Genomic DNA, 7,620 nt, shown 5'->3' with positions numbered 1-7,620 from the left:
GGACATGTAAAATCCAAAAAGTCAAAGTTCAGTAAAAAGACCCAAAAAAAAGAAATTTAAATGGTCTGAGGAGAAACGTAAACTTTTCAATATGCCATTTACAACACGGAATGACAAGGAACGGCTAAGGCCCTGGCCTATGTTTATGACTAGTGGTTCAGCTTCCCATGACGATGGAAGCCCTCATCCTCCCGCTAGAAAAATGAAAAGAGTTAAGCTGGAAAAAGCACAGAAAAGAACTGTGCGTTCTAAGATGGTATCACAAATTCCCAAGGAGAGTCAAAGTGAGTTGGCGGCTGCGATGCCTGACCTTCCCAACACTGGACGGTAAAGAAGTGGCTCCTTACTCCATTTGCATGCCCCCTGCAAGTGCTGGAAGGAGCACCCAGAAGTCCCGTTTCTGATATTCAAATTGAAGATGTCAATGTTGAAGTACACCAGGATGAGGATATGGGTGTTGCTGATGCTGAGGAGGAAGTTGACAATGAGGATTCTGATGGTGATCTGGTTTGTTTAAATCAGGCACTGGGGGAGACACCTGTTGTCCATGGGATGAAGAAGCCCATTGTGATGCCTGGGCAAAATACCAAAAAAACACCTCTTCAGTGTGGACTTATTTCTCCACAAATACGGACAACAGGCGTCAAGCCTTGTGTTGCTTCTGTCAATCTGTAATAAGTAGGGGTAAGGATGTTAACCGCCTAGGAACATCCTCCCATATACGTCACCTGCTGCACATTCATCAGAAGTCAGTGTCAAATCCCTTCTTCCTCTTGTACCCAAGCTCCTGCAAGCCACACCACCAACTACCTCAATGTCAACTTCCTTCTCAGTCAGGAACGTCAGTAGTCCTGCAGGCCATGTCACTGGCAAGACTGAGGAGTCCTCTCCTAAGCCGGATTCCTCCGGAGGATCCTTGAGTGGTTCGCCTGCTGTTGCTGCTGCTGCTGCTGTTGTTGCTGCTGGGAGTCGATCATCATCCCAGAGGGGAAGTCGGAAGACCACTTGTACTACTTCAGCTAAGCAATTGACTGTCCAACAGTCCTTTGTGAGGAAGATGAAATATGACAGCAGTCATCCTTTTGCAAAGTGGATAACTGAGGCCTTGACAGCTATGTTGGTGTTAGACATGCGTCCGGTATCCGCCATTAGTTCAGTGGGACTTAGAGAATTGTTTGAGGTAATGTGTACCTGGTATCAAATCCCATCTAGGTTCCACTTCACTAGGCAGGCGATGCCGAGAATGTACAGAGACGTCAAAAAAATAAGAGTTTACTTACCGATAAATCTATTTCTCGTAGTCCGTAGTGGATGCTGGGACTCCGTCAGGACCATGGGGGGGATAGCGGCTCCGCAGGAGACAGGGCACAAAATTTAAAAGTTTGACCACTAGGTGGTGTGTACTGGCTCCTCCCCCTATGACCCTCCTCCAAGCCTCAGTTAGGATACTGTGCCCGGACGAGCGTACACAATAAGGAAGGATTTTGAATCCCGGGTAAGACTCATACCAGCCACACCAATCACACCGTACAACTTGTGATCTGAACCCAGTTAACAGTATGACAAACGTAGGAGCCTCTGAACAGACGGCTCACAACAATAACAACCCGATTTTTTTGTAACAATAACTATGTACAAGTATTGCAGACAATCCGCACTTGGGATGGGCGCCCAGCATCCACTACGGACTACGAGAAATAGATTTATCGGTAAGTAAAATCTTATTTTCTCTGATGTCCTAGTGGATGCTGGGACTCCGTCAGGACCATGGGGATTATACCAAAGCTCCCAAACGGGCGGGAGAGTGCGGATGACTCTGCAGCACCGAATGAGAGAACTCCAGGTCCTCCTTAGCCAGGGTATCAAATTTGTAGAATTTTACAAACGTGTTCTCCCCTGACCACGTAGCTGCTCGGCAGAGTTGTAATGCCGAGACCCCTCGGGCAGCCGCCCAAGATGAGCCCACCTTCCTTGTGGAATGGGCCTTGACAGATTTAGGCTGTGGCAGGCCTGCCACAGAATGTGCAAGTTGAATTGTGCTACAAATCCAACGAGCAATCGTCTGCTTAGAAGCAGGAGCACCCAGCTTGTTGGGTGCATACAGTATAAACAGCGAGTCAGATTTTCTGACTCCAGCCGTCCTTGAAATATATATTTTCAATGCTCTGACAACGTCCAGCAACTTGGAATCCTCCAAATCGCTAGTAGCCGCAGGCACCACAATAGGCTGGTTCAGATGAAACGCTGAAACCACCTTAGGCAGAAAGTGAGGACGCGTCCGCAGTTCTGCCCTGTCCGAATGGAAAATCAGATATGGGCTTTTATACGATAAAGCCGCCAATTCTGACACTCTCCTGGCTGAAGCCAGGGCCAGTAGCATGGTTACTTTCCATGTAAGATATTTCAAATCCACCGATTTGAGTGGCTCAAACCAATGGGATTTGAGAAAATCCAAAACTACATTAAGATCCAACGGTGCCACTGGGGGCACAACCGGGGGCTGTATATGTAGTACTCCTTTTACAAAAGTCTGGACTTCAGGAACTGAAGCCAATTCTTTCTGGAAGAAAATCGACAGGGCCGAAATTTGAACCTTAATGGACCCTAATTTGAGGCCCATAGACAATCCTGTTTGCAGGAAATGTAGGAATCGACCCAGTTGAAATTCCTCCGTCGGGGCCTTCCTGGCCTCACACCACGCAACATATTTTCTCCAAATGCGGTGATAATGTTGTGCAGTCACCTCCTTCCTGGCTTTTACCAGGGTAGGGATGACCTCTTCCGGAATGCCTTTTTCCCTTAGGATTCGGCGTTCAACCGCCATGCCGTCAAACGCAGCCGCGGTAAGTCTTGGAATAGACACGGTCCCTGCTGAAGCAGGTCCCGTCTTAGAGGTAGAGGCCACGGATCTTCCGTGAGCATCTCCTGAAGTTCCGGGTACCAAGTTCTTCTTGGCCAATCCGGAGCCACGAGTATCGTTCTTACTCCCCTTTGCCGTATAATTCTCAGTACTTTTGGTATGAGAGGCAGAGGAGGAAACACATACACTGACTGGTACACCCATGGTGTTACCAGAGCGTCTACAGCTATTGCCTGAGGGTCTCTTGACCTGGCGCAATACCTGTCCAGTTTTTTGTTGAGGCGGGACGCCATCATGTCCACCATTGGTCTTTCCCAATGGACCACAATCATGTGGAAGACTTCTGGATGAAGTCCCCACTCTCCCGGGTGCAGATCGTGTCTGCTGAGGAAGTCTGCTTCCCAGTTGTCCACTCCCGGGATGAACACAGCTGACAGTGCTAACACATGATTTTCTGCCCAGCGGAGAATCCTTGCAGCTTCTGCCATTGCCCTCCTGCTTCTTGTGCCGCCCTGTCTGTTTACGTGGGCGACTGCCGTGATGTTGTCCGACTGAATCAACACCGGCTGACCCTGAAGCAGAGGTTTTGCCAGGCTTAGAGCATTGTAGATTGCTCTTAGCTCCAGTATATTTATGTGAAGAGACGTCTCCAGGCTTGACCACACGCCCTGGAAGTTTCTTCCCTGTGTGACCGCTCCCCAGCCTCTCAGGCTGGCATCCGTGGTCACTAGGACCCAGTTCTGTATGCCGAATCTGCGGCCCTCTAACAGATGAGCACTCTGCAACCACCATAGCAGAGACACTCTTGTCCTTGTGGACAATTTTATCCGCTGATGCATCTGCAGATGCGATCCGGACCATTTGTCCAGCAGATCCCACTGAAAAGTTCGTGCATGGAATCTGCCGAATGGAATCGCTTCGTAAGAAGCTACCATTTTTCCCAGGACTCTTGTGCATTGATGCACAGATACGTTTCCTGGTTTTAGGAGGTTCCTGACTAGATCGGATAACTCCCTGGCTTTCTCCTCCGGAAGAAATACCTTTTTCTGAACAGTGTCCAGAATCATCCCTAGGAACAACAGACGTGTCGTCGGGATCAGTTGGGATTTTGGAAAATTCAGAATCCACCCGTGTTGTTGGAGCACTACTTGGGTTAGTGCTACTCCGACCTCCAGCTGTTCTCTGGATCTTGCCCTTATCAGGAGATCGTCCAAGTAAGGGATAATTAAGACGCCTTCTCTTCGAAGAAGGATCATCATTTCGGCCATTACCTTGGTAAAGACCCGGGGTGCCGTGGACAATCCAAACGGCAGCGTCTGAAACTGATAATGACAGTTTTGGACCACGAACCTGAGGTACCCTTGGTGTGAAGGACAAATTGGAACATGAAGGTAAGCATCCTTGATGTCCAAGGACACCATAAAATCCCCTTCTTCCAGATTCGCTATCACTGCTCTGAGTGACTCCATCTTGAACTTGAATTTTTGTATGTACAGGTTCAGAGATTTTAGATTTAGAATCGGTCTTACCGAGCCGTCCGGCTTCGGTACCACAAATAGCGTGGAGTAATACCCCTGTCCCTGTTGTAGGAGGGGTACCTTGACTATCACCTGCTGAGAATACAGCTTGTGAATGGCCTCCAATACCGTCGCCCTGTCGGAGGGAGACGTTGGCAAAGCAGACTTTAGGAAACGGCGAGGAGGGGACTTCTCAAATTCCAACCTGTAACCCTGAGATACTACCTGCAGGATCCAGGGGTCCACCTGCGAGTGAGCCCACTGTGCGCTGAAATGTTTGAGGCGACCCCCCACTGCCCCTGAGTCTGCTTGTAAGGTCCCAGCGTCATGCTGACGCCTTTGTAGAAGCCGGGGAGGGCTTCTGCTCCTGGGAAGGAGCTGCTTGTTGCAGTCTCTTACCCTTTCCTTTGCCTCGGGGCAAATAGGAATGTCCTTTTGCTCGTTTGTTCTTATAGGAACGAAAGGACTGCGGCTGAAAAGCCTGCGGCTTTTTCTGCTGGGAGGTGACCTGGGGTAAAAAGGTGGATTTTCCGGCCGTTGCCGTGGCCACCAGATCCGATAGACCGACCCCAAATAATTCCTCCCCCTTATACGGCAATACTTCCATATGTCGTTTGGAATCCGCATCACCTGACCACTGGCGCGTCCATAAACTTCTTCTGGCAGATATGGACATCGCACTTACTCTTGATGCCAGAGTGCAAATATCTCTCTGTGCATCTCGCATATAAAGAAATGCATCCTTTAACTGCTCTATAGTCAGTAAAATACTGTCCCTATCCAGGGTATCAATATTTTCAGACAGTGACTCCGACCAAGCCACGCCAGCACTGCACATCCAGGCTGAGGCGATTGCTGGTCTCAGTATAACACCCGTATGTGTGTATATACTTTTCAATGTATTCTCCAGCCTCCTATCAGCTGGATCCTTGAGGGCGGCCGTATCAGGAGACGGTAACGCCACTTGCTTTGATAAGCGTGTGAGCGCCTTATCCACCCTAGGAGGTGTTTCCCAGCGCGCCCTAACCTCTGGCGGGAAAGGGTATAATGCCAATAACTTCTTTGAAATTAGCAGTTTTCTATCTGGGGTAACCCACGCTTCATCACACACTTCATTCAGTTCCTCTGATTCAGGAAAAACTATCGGTAGTTTTTTCACACCCCACATAATACCCGTTTTTGTGGTACTTGCAGTATCAGAGATATGCAAAGCCTCCTTCATTGCCGTGATCATATAACGTGTGGCCCTACTGGAAAATACGTTTGTTTCTTCACCGTCGACACTGGATTCAGTGTCAGTGTCTGGGTCTGTGTCGACCGACTGAGGTAAAGGGCGTTTTACAGCCCCTGACGGTGTCTGAGACGCCTGGACAGGTACTAACTGGTTTGCCGGCTGTCTCATGTCGTCAACCGACTTTTGTAGCGTGCTGACACTATCCCGTAATTCCATAAACAAAGCCATCCATTCTGGTGTCGACTCCCTAGGGGGTGACATCACCATTACAGGCAATTGCTCCGCCTCCACGCCAACATCGTCCTCATACATGTCGACACACACGTACCGACACACAGCAGACACACAGGGAATGCTCTGATAGAAGACAGGACCCCACTAGCCCTTTGGGGAGACAGAGGGAGAGTTTGCCAGCACACACCCAAGCGCTATAAATATATATAGGGACAACCTTAATAAGTGTGTTCCCTTTATAGCAGCTCAAATATTATAAATATCGCCAATAAGTGCCCCCCCTCTCTGTTTTTACCCTGTTTCTGTAGTGCAGTGCAGGGGAGAGTCCTGGGAGCCTTCCTCGCAGCGGAGCTGGGCAGGAAAATGGCGCTGTGTGCTGAGGAGAATAGGCCCCGCCCCCTTTTCGGCGGGCTTCTTCTCCCGTTTTTTTTGGAACCTGGCAGGGGTTAAATACATCCATATAGCCCCAGGGGCTATATGTGATATATTTTAGCCAGAATAGGTATATTACATTGCTGCCCAGGGCGCCCCCCCCCCAGCGCCCTGCACCCTCAGTGACCGCTGGTGTGAAGTGTGCGGAGAGCAATGGCGCACAGCTGCAGTGCTGTGCGCTACCTCATGAAGACTGAGACGTCTTCTGCCGCCGGTTTCTGGACCTCTTCTCTATTCGGCATCTGCAAGGGGGTCGGCGGCGCGGCTCCGGTGACCCATCCAGGCTGTACCTGTGATCGTCCCTCTGGAGCTAGTGTCCAGTAGCCTAAGAAGCAAATCCATCCTGCACGCAGGTGAGTTCACTTCTTCTCCCCTAAGTCCCTCGTTGCAGTGAGCCTGTTGCCAGCAGGACTCACTGAAAATAAAAAACCTAACAAACTTTTTCTAAGCAGCTCTTTAGGAGAGCCACCTAGATTGCACCCTGCTCGGACGGGCACAAAAACCTAACTGAGGCTTGGAGGAGGGTCATAGGGGGAGGAGCCAGTTCACACCACCTAGTGGTCAAACTTTTAAATTTTGTACCCTGTCTCCTGCGGAGCCGCTATCCCCCCCATGGTCCTGACGGAGTCCCAGCATCCACTAGGACGTCAGAGAAAAGTGTCCTCAGTGTCCTAAAAAATGCAGTTGTACCCACTGTCCACTTAACCACGGACATGTGGATAAGTGGAACAGGGCAGACTAAGGACTATATGACTGCGACAGCCCACTGGGTAGATGTATGGCCTCCTGCAGCAACAACAGCAGCGGCACCAGTAGCAGCATCTCGCAAACGCCAACTTGTTCCTAGGCAGGCTATGCTACAGTATGTATCACCACTTTCCATAAGAGGCACACCACTGACAACCTCTTACAGAAACTGAGGGACATCATTGCACTATGGCTTACCCCAATTAGACTCTCCTGGGGATTTGTGATATCGGACAACCCCACCAATATTGTGCATGCATTACATTCCAACACATCCCATGTTTTGCATATACAATTAATTTGGTGGTGCAGAATTTTTTGAAAGATGACAGGGGCATGCTGGAGATGCTGTCGGTGGACCTGTGATGGTGGATTCCAGTGGGGACGAATTAATACTCTGTGAGGAGGAGGATGTACACACTGAAAGGGGTTAGGAATCGGAGGATGAGGATGAGGTTGACATCTTGCCTCTGTAGAGCCAGTTTGTGCAAGGAGAGATTGATTGCTTTTTTTTTGGTTGGGGCCCAAACAAACCAGTCATTTCAGCCATAGTCGTGTGGCAGACCCTGTCGCTGAAATGATTGGTTTGTTAAAGT

This window comes from Pseudophryne corroboree, chromosome 6 (genome assembly GCF_028390025.1).
Source record: "Pseudophryne corroboree isolate aPseCor3 chromosome 6, aPseCor3.hap2, whole genome shotgun sequence".
Taxonomy (NCBI): Eukaryota; Metazoa; Chordata; class Amphibia; order Anura; family Myobatrachidae; genus Pseudophryne; species Pseudophryne corroboree.
This window is presented reverse-complemented; position numbering follows the sequence as displayed.